Raw genomic sequence first — 24,662 nt, forward strand, 5'->3', positions numbered from 1 at the left:
CCAATGGCGGATTCCCCCCAAAATCATGCGTCCCCCCAAATCATATCATTCGCGCCCTCAAACCATATCATAATCCCCACCAAATATTTAATTACGACAGCGTGTCTACCGAAAGTAACCTTTTCCTTATCCTTACTGAACACTATACTTGATCTGCCCCTCCTCCCTAAACAGGGGTCCCCATCACTCAAGACCGCTCCTAAAGTCGTTCATCATAATCCCCCAAAATAGTTTGGATAAATATGTAATAATTGATGTATATTTTAATGAAATACCATGTTAAACTGTCCATTCTTTTTAATTGTTCGATTTTCGAAAAAACTTAAAGGTTGCACATTGATTGGTTAAATGTAGTAAATTAAATTATGTAAATATGCATATAAATAGTGTTAGTGAATGGGTTTATAAAACTGGCAATTTGAGTATTTAACACAAATTGTTACACAACTTAAGATAAAGATAGAAAGTTCAACCTTGGCAAACCAAATAACATGCTCCAGCCATATGACCGATTCAATTATTGTTTGGGACATTACAGAACCCTGGCTAGAAACTCTTCAGTTCAGGCCGATAATATAATACGGTTTTACGTGGATTTTATCTTCAGTGGAAATTTAACTTTTTAAATAAAACTTTTCCTGTCACAAGAAGTTAGAAATGCGGGTTCGATGTATTTTTGTTCCAAATGATGCACCTGCTTTAAATTAAGCAGTATACCAACACTAGGCATTATATGTTTAAGAAGCGATGTTATTAATGAATATCGAGAATATCGCTTATGTCTTGTAATGCAGCTATAGTATAAAACTTCACAATCACCTCAGCAAAGCGCCAAACACGCAATCTTGGAACACACCACTGCGAGCGAACCGAGCAAGAAAATTTTTACATCAATTTCTTTCCAGGCTTTCAAGAATATTAATTTAATGGGGTGTCAATACTTTCTTAGGTTCCCGAGATATTTAGTCTTTTCGAGCTTCTCTTTTAGCACGTTCGTGATCAATAACGTGTGGATACCATGTAGCTAAATACAGTCCCCAAAATTTAATGTTCGAACTCCCTTTTCACCACAGAAGTCCCTTGACAATCTAAGATTTAACACTTTATCAAGAGCTTCTTATCTCCCCCTTTAAATTTAATACTCAATCCTACCACAAAAATTTCTATGCCAATTGATATTAGAGAGTGGATATTGCCTCCTCCAAAACATTAATTCTCAGTCTCTACACCAGAATTTCCGCAACAGTCTGGGACAATAGTAATACACAAGAATTGGATACCCCCTTAATTTAATGCTAACTAAATCTAACTAAAACACCCACCATAATCTGAGACCTAGAGTTGGATACTGTCCCCCCCAACGTTTAATTCAGAACCCCCCCCCCCAGAACCCACGTGTCAATTAAGACCTAATATGTAAGAGTTGGATATTTCCCCACCCCCCTCCTTCGATAATACCCTTAAACACTTTCTTTTCTTCATCTAATGGATTATATGGTGCATTTAAGGTGTAAAATTTTTACATATATTTTGGAAAAATATATAAATGTTGAATTTTATATCATTTGAAGGGAAAAAAAATCCTCAAAAAATCTCGATGGCCCTGCTTGCGCCATAATTCTTCCCTCTGGGCACCCCTGGGTTGTCCTTTTAAATAAAAACAAAAGTGGTTAGCACAACACGCTATGACGCCAGAGGTCTCAGGCTCGAATACCGGCCTGGGCATGGATATTCTTTATGAATGTCCCTTCACCAGTTTCATCATATCACCACTCACCCTAATCGTCGCGATTAGCCTAAAGAGGCAGAAAAGTGTCGCTAAATATAAAAAATCAAATCAAATCAAAATCTTTTATCCTCTTTCTATCCTTGTTTCTCAATTTCTTTCGTTCTTTTTTCTCTATTTCTCCACTTCCTTCATTCTTAATTCCTTTATTATCTATCTATTTATTTTGTTCTTCGTCTATTTTTTCTGTCTCTTTATCCCTATCATTCAACAATCTCCCTTCCCCCTCTGTCTTTCTCTGGTACTCTGTCCTATCGCTTTCTCTGTATGATTCTGAGTCGACTGTGAATGATTCCCAAATTTACTTGTGTAGGGTATTTGGGGTGGGCGTGGGCTACAGCCCAGTGATGACACTTCCATCACGAAGATCTGGTAACAGTAACGGAAGGCACAATGGCGCAGGGTGTGACTGCACAACCTTGCTTCACACGATTCGAATTTAAATACTCGTGTCGTAGTCTTTGTCTCGTTTCGTTCGTTACCTTGCCGTTGGCGGAATTCGGAGCAAGGCCACACGTGAACAGGAAGTTTTGCTACGACCAGGCGGATGTAGAGGATCTCTGGGGTGTTTCAAGTCGTTTCGCAGGCGCGAGGAAACTGTGAGTATTTCCCTGTTCATTCTAACATTACTAGTACTTCAACTTCATTTATCGTATAGTTATGCCTGGAGGATAGAATTTTACCCTAAATGTCTTATTTTGTTCTGGTAAACGGATTCTAGATGGTCGTTTCATGCTAATCTTACTAGTATCGCAATTTGCTTCTTTTATACAACATTTTTGTTCAATGTCGCTCGAACTGCACCTTTGACAAAAGTGCTGTGTAAAGAAGCGAATTACGGTACTACTGCGGCGAGTGTTACAACGATCACTATAACTTTTAATATACCTAAAATTGACTGTTTTCTAAATAAGCAACAACAATCATAGGTGCCGAAACTCTTGTATAGGTGTCAGGCAAGTAATTGAACTTGAATAGAAATAGTAATAATATTAATATACAATGCTTTTATAAACAAACATAAACCCATTTTATTTCATTTTTTATTATTCTATGTTAATGTTGATATAATTTTCATTATTATTATATCGGGAGACCTCTATTAGATTCACCATATGAGTGAATATGCATTATAACTGTTCTCATTATTATTTTACATATTTCCACATATTTAGATTACTGAAAACCGTGCATATACGTATATAAATTTGTATACATCCCGTTCAAGTGCTTTGGATTAAATGGTAGAATATGAAAAAATTGTTCTTTCATTTTGTAGACTTCATTTTTTCGATTGAACGCATTTTTATTTTTCTCTCCTAATGTTAATAAACTGAACTTTATTTGTGTTATTAAGAATAAAAGTAACGTCTGTTTCTTTTTTAATTCTAACTCCTTCCATGGATGTACTTGTACAGTGGGATGCATGTAGTATTACCCTGCAAATTGTCCATGACTATTTTTATTAATTTTTTTCTTATATCCTATGTGTTTTTAAGCGATGCATTTTTATGTATGCTGGTGCAGAAGTTGTCAAGAGCTTGTTTTGAGTTTTCTTTTAATTCTTGAAGCTCTTATTGGGTCAAATAAACTGCACGAACATGATGATGGACAATTTGCACGGTAATACTCATGGATCCCACTGTACACTGCCCTGTATTGCAAAAGATGCATTCACGTTGTGAGTCACCAACGTATTACAAAATCAGGTCATTCACGCTGTACAAGCAAAGGTGACAAACTCTCGTCTATTATGCGTAAAACTGAATCGTTGTAACAGTTGTCTAATTGTGTTGTTGTACCTAATTTGTAACCAAAACACTCGGCGTTAATCACCGGAAGATGGCGTAGGTTGCAAAATGGATTCTTCGTTTGAACAGCGTGAAAGTTTCCAAGGTTGCAACAGCTGGTTCAAGTCAATTAATCGGTTTCTAGTGGGCTTCATTGAGTGCTGATGCTGTACACTTCTATAAACTTGCACAACAAGTCAGTGGAGACTAAAAAGTGGATCGGTACTGGACTCACAGTTTAAAGTTGGATCCTATTACTGCGTCACTTTTTTTTAGCTTTATTTGATCTGCTTCCCTAATTATTCCTTTTCTTCATCTAACGGATTAAAATTGGTGCACCTGGTAGCGAAAGTGACTTGGAACCAGCTAAAGTAAATGAGTTGCTAAGGAAATCCTGATATTCTGATTTCCCCCTCCCACCTCGCCTCATCGCACATAGTAGAGCATGGTGCTAAGGTGTAAACTTTTATATATATAAGTTAAAATATATATATATGCATTTTCATTTTGATATTATTATAAGGAAAAATCCACCACCCCAAATTTTGATGGCGCAACCTGCGCCATTATTCCCCTGTGTGCACACCTTATCTAAAACTTCACAACGCACAGCCCAGTTTTCACAACTGTAGTTCGGCACGAGTACTGAGGAAATGAAATCGTAAGGGCAAAATCTTTAGCTCCTCAACATACGCATAAAAAAGAGAGACGTTAACTAGCGACATCTTTGCACAAAACTTGGAAACAGGTAAAGAAAAAGCCACAGTCACTAAGATTATCTTCCGCCGAGGTAACTTCGCTCTTGGAAGTGAAAGGGATTTCGCCAACCTCGCGCCATCGCCTGTGCAGCGGTGAAATCTCACTTCCAAACAAGCTGCCAGTTTGGTTTCTTCCTTGTTGTGTTGAAGGTGAAAACATTGGAATGGCGCCGTGCGCCAGTGAGTTTTTTAAGTGTGTGGATTCTTGCACAAGAATTAAACCTAGCTGAACGCTTGGATAAAGGAAGATACGGAATAACACTTGGATCTCGTGAGCAGGTACGTTAATAAACCGTTTCAATCTGTTCATATAATCTTTACTTACATATTGACAGTTGTACTTTGACTCTGAACGAAATTATGCCACAGGAATTCAGAGAGAAAAATGAACCTGAAAACATTTTAACTGTTACAAACAGGAATTTACACGCTGCAGATGTTTACATTGTTATTATAATCGTCAACCTGCGTGACACCATCTGAGCATAATGTTACGTAACGTCCGTATTGCATTTTTAAAGCAGACTCGTATCACACTTCTGCAGCACACTATTTTATAAACGAACGGACTTTCGTGGTTTGTATTCCTGCGAAGCTTAGAATTGCAGACAAACTAGGAAAACAATCATTATGAAAAAACTGCCTTTGTTAGTGCGAGGGTGTGGGGTAGGATTAAATCCACTGGAATGCAATCTACGTAATGCAATTCCTTTATTTGGTGAACTGAGAAATTGTCGAATAAGAATCTACAGTTAATCTCGTTTTTTATTTCAGTATATGAGATCTGGCTTGTAAGTTTTGTTCTTCAGACATTTCAACACCATTTTCAGGACTTGATTTTAGTATATTTTCCATGGGATTTTTTATCTTAAAATTGTACTTACTTGTTTTAACTTTTGTTTTAGACTCATAAAGGAACTGAATATTTCATTTCCTTTTCATTAGTAGAAGCTGTATGTGTTGATTATAGTTAGTCTTCTACACAAAATGAAAATATATTTCAAGAACACACCTTTCTTTATGTAATAAATGTAATCTTAGGTTTAGAATCTTAAAATTACTACCCGTTTAGTGAAATTAGAAGCATATCTAAAAGCAATATTTTTCAAAAATATTGATAAACGTCATTAAATATTAATGACGTTTAAAACTTGGGCGAGTGGATTATGTCGGTCTGTCTTCAGTGGGGGGAGACCTTGGCGATTTATCGCCCCCTCTACGCTTCAATCGTCTCTGTATAATTTTAATTCATTTTAATCCATTTATTATAATAAAATAATATTATATTTTTACACTTCCCATAAAGACTATATGTCATTGTTCATGCACTTCGTTCATATGTATCCTACATGAACAATAAGTTGACATCAAAGCAAAAACTATAATTCACATGCTTACTGGCTGCGCCAGAGGAGGGGTCTGCTTCCCCTTCCACTTTGCCAGTCTTATCCTCAATAATAGTGATTGATTATAATAAGGAAAATATTAATGTAATATAATAAGAGATAAATTATTAAAACTGTAATACTATTCAATTTTGTGGCAGTAATACTGTCTTCTTCTGGTAGCTTCTTGAAATTTGTAAGTTAATTACAGTTACTAGTTTTAAAATATTACCAGAAAATGTTACTATTGTCAGGCAACGAGTAACAAAATTAAAAGTTACTTTTCTGCACGTTTCATCAGTAATGAGCAAATGTTAATCCTAATGCATATAAATTCTATGCGAGCAAACATTTTGCCTGTTTCGCAGGGGCTTATTTTGAAAATTAATTTTAGAAAAAAGAAGAAAGTACAGTCTGCTTGCGAACTCACAGTTACTATTTAAAGTAACAGTTTCTGTAACTGAGTTACTTCTTCAAAATTCGTAACTGTAATTGAGTTACTTTTTGAGATAAATAATTGTAAATCAGTTGCTTTTAAAAACGCTGTTGATATTACGCACGGTGCGTCAGAGCACTGAAAAATCTCCTTCGCAAAGTACACCCTGGAACAGCATTCTTGCAGGTTAACGAGTTTCTGGCGTTTGGATTTGATTTTTTTAGAAGTCCACTTTATACACAGATAAGCTAATCGGGACTTGACTTGCCGTTTTAAAATGGGATCCGAACCACTATGTGCCTCCACCAAGTATCGAACTCGGGGGTCCTTGATTACAAGGAGACGACGTTACCACTACACCATCGGGCCGGCCCCCGTGGCGGAGAGGTTAGCAGATCGCGCTACGACGCCAGGGGTACCGGGTTCGAATCCCGACCTGGGCATGGATGTTTGTGAGTGTCCATTCATCATGTCATCACTCATCCCCATCTTCGCAAATGAGCCAAAACTGGCACAAAAGCGAAGTAAATCAAAGCAAATCATTCAATCACTACGCAATCGGGGAGGCATACACAGCCAGTACGTAAAACCACAGACATAATACCCTTGTCTGTGGTAAGACTCTAGAAGATTGTGTGTTGTCCTGCGTCTTATTTGTTCGTTTTAAATCCACTTTCTCCTCTGATAGGCTAATCAGAACTGAATGTAGTTTTGAAGTGGGATTTACAAGGAGACGGCATTACCAATGTACAATCAACGGCAATAATAATGTGACACCTAGATCCTGAAATACTAGCGTCCCCGCATGGCGTTATGCGTGTTGCCTAACTCTACGCGTTGGTAGAAGTTGCAATTGAAAAATTGCTATTAAAATCCACTTATCGCCGGTAATTGTACGTGCATGTCCTGAGTACCACTATACAGCTTCAGCTTATACATGGCACGGTGATTTTTAGTTCTTTGGGGTGTTATAATTTGATGGTGGTAAGAAGTTGATATCCATAATTTACTGTAGTCCCAATATTCACAGCTTTAAATTACCTATAATTGCTTCTCGTATGGGGAGCAGGAAGCAAATAGGCTCAGTGCTGGCGTATCCACTGTAATTGTGAGTAATCTATAGAATATGTCAATCCATCAGTACACAACATATCATCTCATAGTAAGATCCAAAGCTGTGATGCGCCAAGAGGGGGTTACGTGACCTTTCCTTGAATGAGGATTATTTTTTGCCAATTCTCTACTTTATTTTATATTTTATTTGCATCCCCTCTTCTCTTTTTCTGTATCATCCTTCTAGAGTTTCGCCTTCCATCCTTAGTCATGGAATATATTTAATTTACTTCCCCTTTCTCGTATAGATAATTTATTTTACATCCTTTTGTCTTAGGTTTTTGTCTGGTTTTCTCGTTTACTTTTTATCGCTTCTTTCTCTTTTCTCTCACCCAGTTTGTTTTCTCTTATCTCTTTTTCCTCAGACCCCTTGTCTCTCTCTTTCTCTGCCTCCTTAGTTTTTTTCCTTTATTCCTCTCCATCTTTCCCTCACTGTCTGTTTCTCCTTTTCTTATTTATCTTTCTTTGTATTTAACTCTCTCTCGCTCTCTCCCTCTTTATTACTTCTTTATTGCTCTTTGTTTCTTTCTCACTATCTCTAATTTATTTTCTCTCAATCGTTCTTTTTTCTTTTTCTATCTTCTTCATTTCTCTCTCTAGGTCGCTCACTATCTTTATCATTCTTTCTGTTTTTTCTCTTTTTATCTCGATTCTCTATTTCTTTCACACATACACCCCCCTCTCTCTCTTTAATGCATCTTTATGGTTCTTTCTTTCTATCTCTCTTTTTCTCTTTCCCTTTCTCCCCATGCTTGTCCATCGTTTGTATTTCTTTCTCTGTATCCTTCTCTTAAAACATTCCCGTACTCGTAAATGTTCCATTACCGATCTCCGTGGCTATCGCACCGAGAAAAGGCCCAAGGGTCCCGGATTCGAATCCCGACCTGGGTATGGGTGTTCTTTGTGAGATTTCCTTCATCAGTTTCACCATATCATTACTGATTTGCGTCCCCGCGATTAGCCAAAAGTGACAGAAAAACCAAGTCAAATAAGTAAAATCAATGAATCCTATCTCACTGACTCCGTTCTCTATCTATTTTTCTCTCTATCCTTCTTGCTCTCTCTATCTATCTATCTTCCTCTCGCTGTATGTTTGCTTCTCTATTTCTCTTTCTTTGTATGTAGTTATCGCCTGTTTTTAAACTATTTTTCTCTTCCTTTCTCGCTCTCTCTAACTCGCTTCTCTATTTCTTTCTTTCTCATATTTCTCTCTCTCTTTCTTGCTTCTTCTTGTTAGCATATGCAGATGATGTAGGCTTGTTAGGGGATGATATAAATCAATTAAGAATAATGCTCAAATATTTTTCAAAACTGCTAAAGAGATAGGTTTGGAAGTTAACAAAGAGAAAACTAAATATATGCTTACAGGCCAAAACCAAGTGTTAGGTAATAATCAAAATCTAATTATTGATAACAACTCGTTTGAACCAGTTTCCAAATTCAAATACTTAGGAGCAATATTAACAAATGAAAATTATATTAAAGAGGAAATAAAAAGTAGGCTTAATTCAGGAAATGCATGTTACTTCTCTCTTCATAAACTTTTGTCTTCTCGTTTAATATCTAAGAAACTAAAAGTTAAAATATACAAAACAGTAATTTTGCCTGTAGTATTATATGGGTGTGAAGACTTAGGTGGGCAGGCCATGTGGCACGAATGGGAGAGGAAAAGGAGCTTACAGGATTCTTGTTGGGAAACCTGATGGTAAAGGGACCTGTAGGAAGGCCAAGACGAAGATGGAGGGACAACGTCGAGATGGACCTAAAGGAAATCGGTAGGGATGGAAAAGAGTATATAGATCTTGCTCAAGATAGGGACAGGTGGAAGGCCTGTGTTGCTGCAGCCATGAACCTTCGGGTTTAAGAAGGCTAGAGAGTTAGTTTGTTAGTCTTTCTTGCTTCTTCATGTCCCTTTCTATCTCGCTGCCTCCCTCTTTTCTCATTTTCTTTCTCTCCTTGTTTGTCTCGCTTGAAGTTCTCTCTCTACGACCCTCTGGAAACATTTCTTACTCGTAAACGTTTCAATAAGTCACGCAGTTTTCAATATCTGGCAAGAACCTGTTGATTTTCAGAAGATTGTCGTGCAAATACTGACTAGAAGTGTTACTTTCGCTGCTGCATAGGGTGCGGAAGACTCGAACGATGAACCAGTAGTGCGCAGACATCCTTATCAACATTGGTGCATGCATTAACACGGTTTCCTTATGATTCTGGGCTCGTCAATAGCATACGTGCCGCACGAACCAGCTGGATGGAGAATTCACTTTCACTGGGCGCCGTTATGTGGAAAGGGAAACTCTTCGAGCGGCCGCAGAAGAAAGCGGTCGCCTCAAGCCGAAGCTATTGACACCGCATTTACCGGGAAAGGATAGGCTGTACGCAACCTGCTAGACTCGTTCCCACAGTGGCGTGCCCAGGATTTTCGAAAGGGAGGGGTTATATATACTTTTCTTGGTAGTCAGCCCTCATTTTGTCATATTTTCCTACCTTTGACGTTCTTTTTTTTTACGAATACTGGGTCAAAGGGGGGGGGGGTTATATCCCCCATCAACCCTCCCCTTGGGCACACCACTGCGTTCCCAAACTAGCTTTTTTAATGGTCGTTTTTCTAAGCCTGTGCCTCCAACAAAAGTTGATTTTCCTTTGTTCTTGTAAGTTGTTTGTTAACACCTTTCTCGTTGATTTTTGCCACTGTTCAACCCCCCCCCCCCTTCTTTTCCTGATCTATGTACGGACGCGAGCAAGGTTGCCCACTCGTTTTTTTTTTTCTCAGGGGGTGCAGCAGTGCTCAAAGTGGGATGATACTATCCCCACAGTTAAGAAAATTCTCACAAAACATCACCCGCTAGGATAATTTGCATTGGCATCCCCAATCCACTCATCTCCATGTTCATCTATACAAGCATCCCAAACTGAGCAAAGGATCATCCCTTGCTAGAGTGGACGAGTTGTATCTTTGCGGGTGAACCTTGACCACGACTGGCTGCGCAGTAGCAAAGGGAGGAGCTACCGGCAGCCTTAGCCAATGGGTGTCATTCTCCTTTAACTTTGTAAGAGCTGTCGACCACTCAACGGCGAGTAGGTAGCATCTACGGACTTGTGTATCTGCGCGAATTAGTCAAGGTCGCCCGCAGAGATACAGCTCGTCAACTCTAGGAATCTCCACTCCAAGCACTGGAGGGTAGAGCACAGGGGAGATTCATGACGCGCTTGCGTCATGCGAATTTTTTTTTGGGGGGGGGCAGCATTTTATAGTTTATATACCAGTTTTACATACCTTTACACAAAAAAGGGGGGATCTTTTTGTTTGATTGACTTGCTGTGCTTTTTCTGTACTTAGTATTTTAATTTCAACTGCGGCGAAAGGTTTCGAATGGGACGAGCCCAGTGTTGCCAACAGCACGAGAGAAAAACGGGCTAAATCGCACCCAAAATGGAGCTAAAATTCACATCCAAGGGGCTAGATTTACAAAGGTGCGGCTGCGCACTGAAAAAAAACCCTGGTTCTTAATTCTTGGGTGTTTTGGTGCAAAATTTCTGAAACTCAAGAACCACAACTAATCAACTGTCAAGATGAGAGGCATACGCTCAACCAAATTAAATTTTCTTAACTTAAATAATTTATTTCCCCCTTAAATTGTGGTGCAGTAGATTACACAAAAGCATTACACATTTTCGGCATATTCCTCCTTCATATATATGCACACGTACACTCACACACACACACACGGCCGCACGCACGAACTAGTCTCTGGGTGAGCATCACTGTTAGGAACGATTCGTCGATTCCGCACCTCACTTCTGTGAACTTTCAAGGACCAGGTGCAATGCAACTGAACGAAGATTCGCATTTTCTGGAATCGACGTTATCCGTAATTCGCCTCGGGCTACACAGCATATTAAAACCAGAAACAAGGGGATAAAGTGACAATGTGCACTTGCTACCTGCTCCCCAGGAGGGGTCGCAGGACGAGCTTACAGGTGCAGAGGAGGGTCGGTTAAGTGAATTTTTCTTTGCAGTTTACTGAAATACCAAAAAAACATTTCATTACTGAAAGGGCTAGATTTGTAGCAAGATTTCTCTCTGTAGGGCTGAAAAGCCCCTTGGGGCTTTTGCTGAATTTTGGGGCTGAGTACGTACTCAAAAGGGCCAGTTCTGGCCCCAAAAGGGCCAACTTAGCAACACTGGACGAGCCTTTCGATTGTCGTCAAACAATGTCTGGAGTTTTATTTGTGGTAGTTCCGAGTCGGCTCGTAACTTTCGACATGTGAACTTCAGTTTTAGTGTTGAATGATTTTAAGCAGAATTTGTTACGCTTGTATGTATTGCTGTGCTACAATTTACTATATGATTGTAAAATACTGTCAGTTTTTCTTGTCTAAAGCTTACGCATTTCGAAAATTTATTTTTAAAAAGATAAATCAAATTATCGACATTCAAACAAAAATCAATTACTGCGTGTTTATCCAAATTATATTTGTGGGGATTTGATGGACAATGCTTTTGGGGGAAGCGTCCACGGCCTTGGGGGGATGGGCACCCCTGGTGTCATATCTTGGCCTTCAGTCATAAAATCTCATATTTTACCCTTCATTATTACTGTTGTTGCTGTAGTTGCTGTTTCACAAATCATAACATTGAAATTCAATAAAAAATACATGACGTTGTTCTCATGTTCAGACTTCAGTCCACTATTTAAATAGAAACTGGATTTGACTTCCTTCCTTTCCGTAAACATAATTTTTTGTATCGGGACGAGAAATTTTTTAAATCCCGACAGTCGGGACGGTAAAAATTCGCAATTTCCCGACCAAGTCAGAAACTTTTCGGGACGGGAAATGTTCGAAATTTCCCGAAGCTCTGGAAATCTCGAATTCTGCAAGTCATTTTCACCTTAAGTGATTGTTTTTGCATTTCAGGAATAAAACATAACAATTTCCGATCAGTTCCAGACACTTAAAATGCAGAAAACGTCGAGAATTAACGACTTTTAAAAATGACCATTCGGTATTTCCCGACTGCTCGGGATCCCGAAGTCGGGATCGGGACGGGAAATTTTTTTCCCAATCCCGGTCCCGACTTTTCGGGATCCCGCACACCCCTAGTTCTTTGTATGTTTGTACTCTTTCACGATGCACAGAGGCCACATATTATCCTGTCTTTCGTGGTACCCCTCATCCATGTTCACACGCTACAATTTTACTATTCGAATTATATGAATTTTTCCCAGATATCTCAGGGAGGCAAGTGCCCCCTGGTCCCCTCTGCGGGCGTCCTTGGATATCACCCCACAAATGAATGAAGAATACTTCCTCGTTTTCGGTATTGTATCGATACCGGAACATCACTGTCGTATTTACATTTTTTTAAATATTTTACGTTGCTTTACTGTTCACTTCTTTGTAACTACTCAGTGGTAGTTACCAACTGTATTTACAAAGGCGCCCGGACTCCACCCCCTTCCCCCCCAAACAATTGCCAAGGACTAAAATTAATTCTCTATTCTTATATTGCCTCCTTCGGTTCGGAACAGCTATTTATTCACACGCAACCACTCAAATACTTTCCAACCCACCATAAGTTTTCACGAAAGGCCAATTTGTGTAATTTTGGTACTAAATTAAACTTTATCCACCCCGCAAAACGATTACACGGTACACCTCTCAGATGAAAATTTCTGGACATTTCATACATAGGGAATTTCAGTTCAGTCACAGCAATTTGTGTTTAAGGGCGTTCCAGGAGCACGATAACTTCAAACTAAAGGAGGTTTTTTTTCCTTGGGGGGGGGGGGGTATTTGTCCTCCTTGCTTGCTCCGCCCTGGAAAAAGTCCTGTGGACCTCCATGTCCACAGGGCACTGATGTCAAAGATATATCCAAAAATCAGCCACAGAATATCCATGAAGTATCTTTCCTGGATATCCAATGGATATACACTGGATATCTCTTCGGTAACCATAAGTTTGGTACGAATATCCATATGATATATCCTGGATTGTGTGCTGCATGGATATAGTCCTGATGTCTTGAAAGTTCCCTGGTTTGAGACGTAAGCGTCGTTACCTTTGAATTTGTTTAGGTAACCATATATGTACAGGGTGATTATAAAGTTTCGATCCATTTATGTGAAAAACAGATATTAGAATCAAACCAATAATGAGAATGGATAACCTAACACTTAGTAACACATGATCTATCAAAACTTCTACAGATAATGTAAACCCAACCTCAGAGTAACACATAATCCATCACAGGTTGCAATGTACAATGCTAGGAAAGGTGTTTCGTGTAGCGATGCGTCGCTGGGAGTTTTGTGTGGACGTGAAGGGTGGTCATTTGGAATAAGGCTCAGTTCAACCTGTGATGGATTATGTGTTACTCTGAGGTTGGGTTTACATTATCTGTAGACGTTTTGATAGATTATGTGTTACTAAGTGTTAACCCATTCTCATTATTGGTTTGATTCTAATGTCTGTTTTTCACAGAAATGGATCGAAACTTTATTATCACCCTGCATAAACAGTAATTTTCGCAGATTAATAAGGGGACCACCTGTACCCTCCTCCCCGCTAATGTCACCGGTAGTTTGATAAGAGCGTAGATTACACACAAAAAGACAGTGGGATGTTACTGAACTTCGCCGTCTGCTTGCGATTGTGTGTTAATGTGCTTACGCAACCTACCGGACTTCAAAACAACTGAAAGCAAGGTCAGAGAAAAAAAATAGATTTGTGATACAATCTATGTGTACTGCTGTATATAACGCAGGCTTCATTACACAGATGAGCATTATGAATAGTCTATGCTGGTCTTTATACAAACATGCTTACAATAAAGTACATGTGAACCTATAGAGTCTGTGAACAAGGCGAATATCTATAGATGGCGCTCTAAGCCAAAATTTCATATTACAATCTTTATTAAATATCAGAGAAAGCAAAGTAAGAAAACAATATTTACGATATTTATTCATAGGAATAAATTGAAGAAAACTGGGTAAGAATTTACAATATAGAGAAAGTCTCCAATTTCGTTAATTTTCGGTATACTAACTAATTTTGGCCTCCTAATCACGAATCTGTTGTAAAAAACCGGGGGCCAAGTCTGGAAATTGTACATTTTGATGAAAAATTGTTTGTTAGCGTCAAAAACCATCCCCGGGTGGCCCCACGAACCATTCACACGAGGTTAGGTTAAGCCTGTTAGGTTAGGTTCGATTAGCACTCATTTCACCCCTAAATTCATCGAAAAAATTGGGATCGTACTAGAATTGAACATCATAAATCATTTTCTTGTAAAACAACGGCGTGTTTGGACACAATGACAGGAGATTACATTTTTGTTCGTAAAACTACGCATATACACCTACATATAAAAAAAAATTCAATCGACTTTTTTCAAATTTTCAGACGTGACCCCCGGTTTTTTTCAACAGATTCGTGATTAGGAGGTCAAAATTAGTTAGTATACCGAAAATTAACAAAATTGGAGACTTTCTCTATATTGTAAATTCGCTCCGAAAACTGTCACTTTTGACCTTGTTAATAATTTATTTCTAAACTTTATATTGATATACTTCTAGTAGTTACAATGAGGAATATAATTCTAAGGGCTTCATATTCAAATTAAAATCGTTACTATGTATGAATCGTGATAACAGACAGGAGGATACTTGACAAGTAACTTTTTAAGTGGATTTTAAACGGAACCCTATCTTTCCTAATTTTAACCTTTTTCACATAACATATGAAGTTGCACTTTAAGTAGGCGGAAGAGGGGGAGTTCGTGACATTAATGTCAATAATATTGAATAATATATTGATACTAATTATGGGGAAACAAAAACCCACATATGAAATGCATTATATTACATTTTACTTAGCTATATTTACTTACAGATATTCGAATATCAGAATGACCGGATAGAAAATTGTCTGATTTTTCCGGATTTGGCCATCCTCAGTTGACACTGAAACAATTGAAATATTAGAGGAGGAGAGGGAGGCACTTGCCCCCCTGAGATATCTGAGAAAAGTTCATGTAATTGCAATGGTAAAATTCTAGCGTTATTTTATTACAAAGAATATTGTTTTCTGCGATGTTCAACCTGTCAGTTACAACAATTAACTGCCATGGCCAACAAAATAACGAGAAAAAAATTTTACCAGACGTTCCAATCATGTTGACTGTCTTATCTAGTGGTGTGCAGGATGGAAAAGTTTTGGTCGCGACGGGATTGGGAATGAAATATTAATAATTCTGACGTTCAGGACATAAAATTCTTTATTTACCGACCAGATCGAGAATTTTTTTCCTGGTGCGGTGAAAATCCCGAACTGTACACATTATTTACCCTTCAAGCGATTGCTTTTGCACTTCTGGAATAAAAACTGTTCAATTCAAAAAAATTCAGACACTCTTACTGCAGAGAATATCAAGAATTATCCTCTTTTAAATACTGTGAGATCCTTTGGAATTTCTCGGTTGTTCAGGATTACCAAAAGTAGGAAAATCATTTCCCGAAGTTGGGGTCTGATCTTGATAATTCATACCCCGTCATTTTGAATTACAGTAAAACCTCGTTAATCCGGCTCCCGTTGAGCCAGACTTCGCTTAATCCGGACACGCAAAATGCAAAAAAAAAAAAAAAAAAACAGAATGCAAGGTTTTAAATGTGGCTAGAAGTCAACAAGAGAACTTCACAAAGAAAAGGCTGGATAGTGTATTTAAGCCTATGCCCTTTAAATACAACATAATAAACGTGTTTTGTTGCTATAAACGGAGTTTTAATGCACTTTCTACTGTTCTTTTAGGTTATTTCAGTTAATCCGGACTTTCGTTAAACCGGTCAACATATCCCCCATTAGTCCGGATTAACGAGGTTTTACTGTATTTTTTTACAGTACTTTTCGGCACATAAAAACATGGATCAGAGGTATTGTAAAGGACAGTAGATTAAATGGTCATTATTTGATATCTGTGCATTGTGAACAAGTACAAAAAGACAGAACTGTTCATCAACAAAGTGATTCCAGTTTCTATTTAAATGGTAGACTCGAGTCTGAACTTGTATACAACGCCAATGTAAATGATTTGTAAAGTAAAGGTAGTAGTTGTAATAGTAGCAGCAATGATAATAATAATCTCCCCTATTGCGTAGTGGTAACGTCGTCGCCTTGTAATCAAGGGGTCCCGGATTCGATACCCATTGGAGGCTCACAGTGGTTCGGGTCCCACTTTAAACTGTAGGTCCAGTCCCGATTAGCCTCACTGTGTATAAAGTGGACTTAAAACAAAATCAATTAAATCAATCAATCATAATAATAACTCCTGCGGGCACCCTTGAGTAGATCTACCAAGCGACGCAGTGAAACCTGACACCTAATCCTGCCATAATGAAAATAAAAGTTTATCTGCATGTGTGTGAGAGCATCAAGCATGATTATCATTGCTCTTTTTTATTCCTCATAACAGTGCACGCCACGCGTTCAGTGACTTCGGAGGTGTCGATTATAGCACGCATTTACACACGATCGTGAGCCTCCCTCGCGGTAACTCACACACTCGTTTCTCATTAATAAAGCAGTGTTTTCTTCTGCCGGCGAGTTCAGTGAACCCGACGCTTCAGGATTTTCCATCCGTTTCTTTCCCTTTCACTTCAGGTGCCTGGGTTTTCGCTCTTCGCCTCGCGTCTCTTCGGCCGTGAAAAGGAGGAAGACGCCGGGTGACATGGCGAGCCTTCCTGCTTCGCTACAGTCTCCCCTTTTTGCACTCTCAGAAAGTTCCCGTCACACTGCCTTCGTTTTCCTATTGTTCTGCCCGTTTCGGTGTCGTCGCAGGTGGGAGGCGCAATAGAGAGGTTGTTCTTAACATTTTTATTGGCGAAGTACCCAGTGCTCAAAGTGGAAACTGTTGGTGAGCTTTCAAACAGAAGCGACACGTGCGACTTGGAAACGAAATATAGGAAGGTAGAAGAAGAACGAAATAGAGGATCACAGGAAGAAATAGAGAAGCATAAGAAAAAGAGAAAAGGAAAGAAATAATGAGAATAAGTCTACCAACGCCCTTATTTCGTGAAAACTTTAATTGTCCGCCATTTTTCAATATGGCGAACTTAGCGTACGGATGGGACTTTTGGTATGATGTTAATTATTACTAGGGAGCGGAAGTTGATGAAATGTCATATTTTTTCTGACATCTCAGACACGATGCCCATTAAATATATACAATATTACACTTCGCCTAGAACCCAAAAAAGGTAATTTTAAAGTGCATTTTTTTGCATTTTTTGCCAATCTTCAGGTTTTAGGTCATTTTCTCCGATTTTCGACCGATTTTTTGCAATATTCGGTGTATTGTTTCATCACATTTTGGCACTTCTTTCATTTTGTTAATATTCTTGAGTGAACATAGGTATATATATATATATATATATATATATATATATATATATATATATATATATATATATATATATATATATCGCAGGATTGCAATTTAAGCAAAAGAAATGCTGAACTAGTGACAGTGTTTTTTTAATGCATTTTACACCAATTCATTCAGTGTATACGACTTTACGATCATTAAATTGTTTTAAAATTATTCGGTTATTATAGGTGCCTTTTTTTAAAGGCAAAATTGCATTTTGTTTAATTTCCTTTCATTTCAATTTTTAAACTGAAACTAACAAATTTAAAGCCGAGTCTGCTGCCACGCACGTGTCAGCAGTAACAATAAGCGTCAAATTTGCTGCTGCCACGTAATTCGTCTGCTAAGAGGATGTTACAAATCTTAAGAACAGATTAAGACGAGAGAAGTATATGATTAGTGGGAATAAATGTACAGGTAATTTAGAACCTTTTTCTTTAGAAAGCATTTAGCGATATTATTTTAATGCGAACAGAACTTAACCTAACTACGAGAGCATTTAGGTTTATTATTAGAAGAATGCTGAGGGACCTAATTTAAAACATTTTTGTGAAAGTAATCGCTACAACTTCACAGTATGTGTTACAGACGTAATTGCATACATAGCATGATGAAATCACGATAAAACAAAGACCGAGTCTACTGCCACGCGCATCTTTTTTGAGGTCCCAGCAGAAAAAAACGTGGCAGCAGACACTGCCCAAATTTAATGGTCATTTCTTGCATTTTTTACGTAATTTTTTTCCATTTTTGAGGACATTCTATAAGTCATATACCTATATTTTTTAGGCCATCAACTTCCGCTCCCTAATTATTAATGTTACAAAGATGTTATATACCAAATTTCAGTTGGTTATGAATTAGTTCCTTTATTTAGAAAAAATCTACTAAAGTGACTGCACTGTATTACAAATAAAAATCTTACTCTTTCTCTCCTAGTTTGATAACGCACTACCAAGTTCGTGTTCTGACATCAGATGCGGAATGCCTTCGTTGTTAGGTTATGTCTGTTAGATTTGGCTCTCCTACTGCATAAGTATACTGCAAATGTCTTATCTATGCTAGCATGAAAGCATTCCGAAAGCCGCGATGGTCTAGTCGGTAAGACGTCTGGCTACCACACAGGAGACTTTTGTTCAATTTTCCTGGGTGGCTGATATAAGGTCTTAACTCTTCCGGCCTTGTACGAGAGCAAATCGAAAGGTCTTTGCCCCATTTGTTTTTTCAGCTGAAATAATAAACATGCATCATGTTTATGATCAAAATATAGAAATTGTTCTACGCATTGCACTATTTTTCCGTATAGTCACCACAACGGTTCAGGTATTTGTCCCATCGCTCCACTAGTTTTGGAGATGCCGCTGTTGTAGAATTCGGTTGGTTGATCGTGGAACCACCGCCGGACAGCGGTCTTCGCATCTTCGTCTTAAATGAACCTCTGTCCTGCCAGGAACTTCTTCAGTGGACCGAACACGTGAAAAATCACTGGGGGCAAGGTCTGGATTATATGGTGCATGCTCCAGAATCTCCCTCCCATTCGAATAACTGAAGTTTGTCGATGGTCCTGTTTGGCGCATGCGGCCTGGCGTTATCGTGGAGGATAACCACATTGTCCACATCGAGAATCCCTTGGTGACGTGAGAGTGTACCACAGTAGCTGTCAGCGATGATGGTGTCACCACGTGACATGATATCCAGCAGGAGTGGTCCTCGGCGATTTCAGAAGACTGTGAGCAATGTTTTACGTTGTGAGCGAGGACAGCCCCAACCGCTCATTGTCATGATCTTCTCGGGCATTTTCGAACTCACAACACCACCGCACACTTCTCAAAGCGAGACACTTGTCCCCATAGGTCGGCTACATTTCCCTATGGATCTCGATGTGCGTTCGTCCCTTGCTCCATAGAAACCGAATAACACTTCGCAGCTCATACGACGTGGACGTGTTGAGTACTAATACAATAATACAAACTTAAAATTATTAAATGTAGCTATGTATAGAATCTTTATTTTTTCATTATTTTTTTTCTAATTGTACTTGTATTTGTATTTTATGCAAGAAATTTGAAAACAAAGACGAAAAGAAGGAGGATTAAATTCAGGAAACGGACATCCTGGTTTATTTATAGGTACCAGGATACTGGGGCGGAGACGGGCTTATTTCGGGGGTTCCCCCCTCTTTAAAAAAATGCTGAGTACTACAGCCATCTTTGCAAACAGAACCTAATATTTGGAATACAAGCCTTCCAGACATGGTTGAACCATCATACCAAATTTCATCCAAATCAAAAACTATGACCTGGAAACTTTTCTGAAGTTGGTCGATATTTGACATGGAATGGCCCATTTACCATTTCAATGTATAATATATACAGCACGAAAGGCACACCAAGCTACACCCTCTGTGATTGGTGCGCGGCGTATAAAATAGAAACAACTAATTTATATTCTGCCGTCCTCCTCTGTGGCCGTAGCCTAACGTGCTGTGTTTGGACTCCCGACTGCGGTTCGAGTCCGCCTGGATTCAGTCTCATGGTTCTCGGCCTGTGTATATGGCCGGTGGCAACCCAACATCGTGAGGAGAATGGGGAGCTACGAGTGAGTAGCGTAACCCGGTCAAGAATATCTCCTATAACGGCTGGGGGTTCAACGTGCTCACCACACACGTCACCCCATTCCTAGTTGAAGTTCTCCACGCCTCTAGGTAGGATTGTGGGAGGGAGACTGGCAGTAGGGAGATAGGCCTAGGCCCTTCGAGGGCTGTCGAGTCACGGGCTATTATTATTATTGTTAATTTATTCTTCCGCACGTGTACTGTATACGCTGTAAAGTATGAATTTAAGTAGTGCCATTGATTTGTACCTAATACCTTGTAATAGGAAACGTAATTCTTCTTGGTTGAACAGTTATCGGCTTTTAAAAATGTGAGGTGATGCGTTGTCCACATCTTACTCGGCCGCCATTGCACTCGTGACCTAGAGCTTGCTTCTGATTGGTTACGATACGGAAATAGGACCGATTCCATTCTTGAGAAATGACATGAAATATACCATGGCATCGGAAATACCATCAAGATTTTTCACTTTACACGGTAGAGTTTTGATCATGGCATCAATGTCCAGAAATATGCTTTCGTGTAAAGCGAGCTTTAGACGTTGGCAAAGGTATCATCACCCTGCTTTTATTTGCTCTCCATAAAAACAACAAAGTTGCCATATTTGTTTCAGAAACAGACAATAAAATTCCCCTTATGCATCACTCAGAATTGAACTTTGATCCTTCAGATTATTAGGTAACTAGAACGAAATGTACAGTCACCGTCAATAAAAATAGGACACCTAAATCCTGAAGTATTCGCTTCCCTGCAAGGCGTTGTGTGTGTTGCGCAATTTTTCTACCACCGCCGTAGAGTTATGCAACACACATAACGTCTTTCCAGGGATGCGGGTACTTCAGGATTTAAGTGTACATTTTTATTGCCGGTGAGTGTACAAGAAAAAATCTGCTGCACATAAACTCTGAAATTGCATGCAGTTAGAATCCAGTACATGCCGTAAAGCAATATAACAACAATGACTTTATTTACGTACAATGCATTCAACCGAGAGCAACACCAAAATAAAATCCTTTCATCTGAATAGAATCTTGAAGTTCTTGAACTTCTGAATTCACTTTAACTGCACCCACGTGATACAATTAATTATGCAGATATTCCCAACTCTCCTATTGTTAATCCCAAGGCCTTGAATAGTAGATTCACAATCGGCTCGTGGGACTGAAAGAAAGCAACGCTCGGCGAAAGCGTGTCTTTTGTTCGAGGGTCAGCTTTAGTTCATTGAGCTTCTCCCGTAGGTAACATGATAACACACGGACTGTGGTGTACCCCTTGACTATAGGTTGATGAGGGTTATATTGGATTGGATTGAGTTGGTATTTTAAGTTCCCTTTGTGCACAGTAAGGCTAATCGGAACTGGACCTACAGTTTAAAGTGGGATCCGAACCACTATGTGCCTCCACCGTTTATCGAACCCGGGACCCCTTGATTGGAAGGCGATGACGCTAGCACTGAGCCATCGGGGAGGCCCCGACAACGACGAGGGTTATAGTATTACCATTGACCAAGATTTCTTAGAACAAAGAACTCTAGATATATCCAAGCAATGCGCACGTTGAAATTTTTGATTTGGTGCATCCTGGGAAATATTCTTTCTTTTTGTAGCTAGTAAATACTGCAGCTAATCTCTTTCGTTAATCTTATTCTTCATCTCGTAGTTTGATAATTATTTCCGACCACATCAGTGAAGCTAACGATATGTACGTACGCTTCTAATGGAGTATAACGGTAAAGTTCCCCATGCACATTGCACCGTGCCATGAAGGCACATACATATATGGGGGGTGTAGGTAGTGACCACACATTCTCGATCTCGGCCATTTGTTGGGAGGTGGTGTGATGAGCACCACGCTACGGCGGCCTCCATTAGATCTCCAGGGTTGTCCCATTTGAAGCTGGGTGAAACCCAGAGTCGCTTTATGCAGGAACTATGCGGGAAAAATCCAATCTCAGATAACCCACTTCGGGAATCGAATTCGGGAGATCCGCATGACAGTCAGACATCCTACCGACTGGATCACCGTTTCTTTCTTAAACTGTAATGCCACTATTATTTTTTAGTTAACTAAATAGGAATTCTGGCAAATGAAAATATTGAGAAATGAACACTAGAGAGCGAAAACTGAAAAATTCCTATTAGGGAAATGCTTAAGATAGTGATAATTATATAGAGATGAACGATGGAGCAAAATAAAAGTGTAATCTTTAATATGTTTGTCCCTAAGGGCTTAATTTTACAATATTGTCCATTTACGTCTTTCACCGAGAAGTAAAAGCGGGCATCACTGTAAATTTTTGTACGTTATGCATGTATTTCTTGGAATTGAAGCCAGAAAATGTTCTTTTTTTAATATCTAAAAGGAAACATTTGAAATTTCTATTTGTAGATCAAGTCTACAGTACATTTCATTGCCTTGCTTTTTCTATATTAGAAATGTCGTTACTGTCTTCTTGTTTCCTTGAGATCCATACGTGTGTATGCTCGTACACGTATATGTGTAACACTTGAAACGTATATGTCTGGGGGTTGCATGTACGTGTGTGTGGCATGAAGTGCAGCTTTGCGATTCAATTACTTCTAAATTTTTAATGTTTATTTCTAGTTAGTAATTATTATTTGGGGGCTATTTTTTGGGACTCTGCTCCCGAAATCCTCATCTCACGGCACTCTGTACATAAAATACTTTACACTATGTTCATTACACAGGTATGTCAGGAAATATTTTATATGCGATTTTATATATATAGTTTATATGCCTACATGATTATTTCAACGTTGCCATTTCCATATCTGACGTTAAAACATACTTTCTATTTACAAATCGCAAATATTTTCCAATCTACGTATTTCCATGTTGTTTCGACGTTTTGGAGTTGCAGACTATACTTCCTCCATTCTTTTTAGGTGTATTGACCCTTTCCCCTTACATAATAATGACATTATTGTGATTTATAGTCTATTTATATTGGAATACACAATTCCGTAGTTGTTAACATGCATGCTTTCGCAATCTTCATTTATAGCGGTGGTGCGTGACTGAAACAATGAAGTTGAAATAGTTGAATGAACGCATACTTATTCATGCCTTGCCGAGAAGTCGAACGTTTATTTAATCATCGCCACAGCCTTCTGCACTGTAGAAGACTAGGCTATTGCTGATGTACAGTTCATTTCCTTGATAAGGATATCTTGGGAATAGTAACAAAACCAAAGTCAGTCGTTGTATGGAACAGTTAAGCTGGCATTATGCAAAAAATGGAATTGAAGAGAGAATATTCAGAATAAATAAAAAAAAAGTACAAAATTATATAGTTAGTACGAGCAACGTTTTTATATTCCATCACATTTAAAATTATAAATTTGAACAAGATATGCTACTATTTAGCACTGTACAAAGACGTTAAAACTATTTGTTTCTTATGATCCATTTGGGTATTTTATAAGCTACATTACTTAAGAAATACTTACTATCTATTTGCAAAGACAATACTTGATGTACAGAATCGTTCATTTTAGAACTTCTTTCCTGTAACGTAAATAAATCTGTGTTAAGCATTCGAAGTAATGATATTCATAATGATTATTTTTGTATTTCATGCACAGCAACATGAGAAAGAGTTTCTGTACAGGTTCAGATTTATTAAGGTGTCTCTTGACGGACCATAATTCCACAACCGCATTCTGAAATTAGACGAACTATTGTCTTACATAGATATATAATTTATTTATTTATTGAAGTTTCCAGTACAGCAGCAGCCATTTTAAACCGGAAAGAAACAACAGTAAAACAGTAGACTAGTGTTTAAAAAACACAAAAAAATAAGATAAAATGAACTAAACTAAAATAAACAAGCCAATACGAAGTTAAACAGATCAGTTTCGCAATAGCATTGCTTAAAGATAGTATTCTCATTTTCAAATACATGTACTTACATTCTAGTATTCAGTATATTTTTAATAAACGTAGTGCTTTGTTAAATATTAAGCTCTTGCTCTTGATTAGTTTCATTGTATATTTGAATTTGAATTAGAATTATTTTTTTTTGGGTGCGTCAGCACTGAGGCTATTTTGCACCCGCCAGTAGTTGAAGAATACGATAAGCTCGGTCGGTGTTTAATATTCAAAATTAATTTGCATGTAATTTAATTTTAATCATAATTAATTTGCCCTTAAATAGGTCATGAGCGCCATCCATGTAAATAAAAGCAAGATAAGATTGACAAGCCGATATATTTCGCAGATATGTACTCGATTTCGGAAAAGAAAACTAAAGAATGCAATAAAAACATTCGGCCTAATTATTATCATTGATACCGTTTGTTATCCGAAATTTTCTCACGAGAGTTT

The 24,662-nt window shown here is 38.4% G+C and overlaps 1 protein-coding gene across 1 annotated transcript in view; it reads left to right on the forward strand.

The window, feature by feature from the left end:
- Positions 1–4,347: 4,347 nt before the first annotated feature.
- The window catches only part of LOC146004510 (uncharacterized), a 109,685-nt gene continuing 89,370 nt past the window's right edge, over positions 4,348–24,662 (forward strand). Inside the window, exon 1 of the mRNA XM_083143382.1 lies at positions 4,348–4,613. The gene's annotated coding sequence lies outside the window, so the exon portion shown is untranslated. The remainder of the gene's footprint in view (positions 4,614–24,662) is intronic.

The sequence above is a fragment of the Lepisma saccharinum genome, chromosome 21, assembly GCF_977018435.1.
Source record: "Lepisma saccharinum chromosome 21, izLepSacc3.1, whole genome shotgun sequence".
Classification (NCBI taxonomy): domain Eukaryota; kingdom Metazoa; phylum Arthropoda; class Insecta; order Zygentoma; family Lepismatidae; genus Lepisma; species Lepisma saccharinum.